Source organism: Myotis brandtii, unplaced genomic scaffold (assembly GCF_000412655.1).
Source record: "Myotis brandtii unplaced genomic scaffold, ASM41265v1 scaffold691, whole genome shotgun sequence".
In the NCBI taxonomy this organism is placed as follows: Eukaryota; Metazoa; Chordata; class Mammalia; order Chiroptera; family Vespertilionidae; genus Myotis; species Myotis brandtii.
The window spans coordinates 181,665-182,148 of NW_005370704.1; the positions used below are offsets into that span (position 1 = coordinate 181,665).

The window sequence follows — 484 nt, forward strand, 5'->3', positions numbered from 1 at the left end:
CAGGGACTCTGTAGAGGGCCGGCGCCGGGGACCGGACGGCCCGAGCTGCTTGCATGCGTTACTAATACAAACCAATGTGATCAAGCCACTCACCTACTGAACGGCTGTTGCCTGAAAACAATGTGATTTCTATTCTGCTTGTATTTAAGGTTCATGGAGGAGACATGCATTCGGGACACTGTAAGCAAGTAGGCCACTGGCTGCGCCGCACGCCGGCCCCTCGATAGGCGAGGCCGGTCTCCACGTGTAGCTTCACCCCCTTCTCAGACGGGACCCGCCTGAGCCCCACCCCTTCCTGCCCCTCTGCCAGGACGAAGCCAGGGACCCGCCCGCCCCTGAGGGCCAGACTCCTCGTGTTCCCTTCTTCCTGCGACGGGGCCAGGCCGGCCTGGTCCGAGTGCGTGTGGGAGGGTGACAGCCGTGATGGGCCTTGCTGTCCCGGGAGAGGAGAAGGGGCTCCTGGCTGGACCTGGGCTCGCCCCAA

At 63.2% G+C, this 484-nt stretch overlaps 1 protein-coding gene across 1 annotated transcript in view; it reads left to right on the top strand.

Moving 5' to 3' along the window:
- The window catches only part of NACC2 (NACC family member 2, BEN and BTB (POZ) domain containing), a 45,736-nt gene that overhangs the window by 44,034 nt on the left and 1,218 nt on the right, over nt 1-484 (top strand). The window lies entirely within an intron of this gene.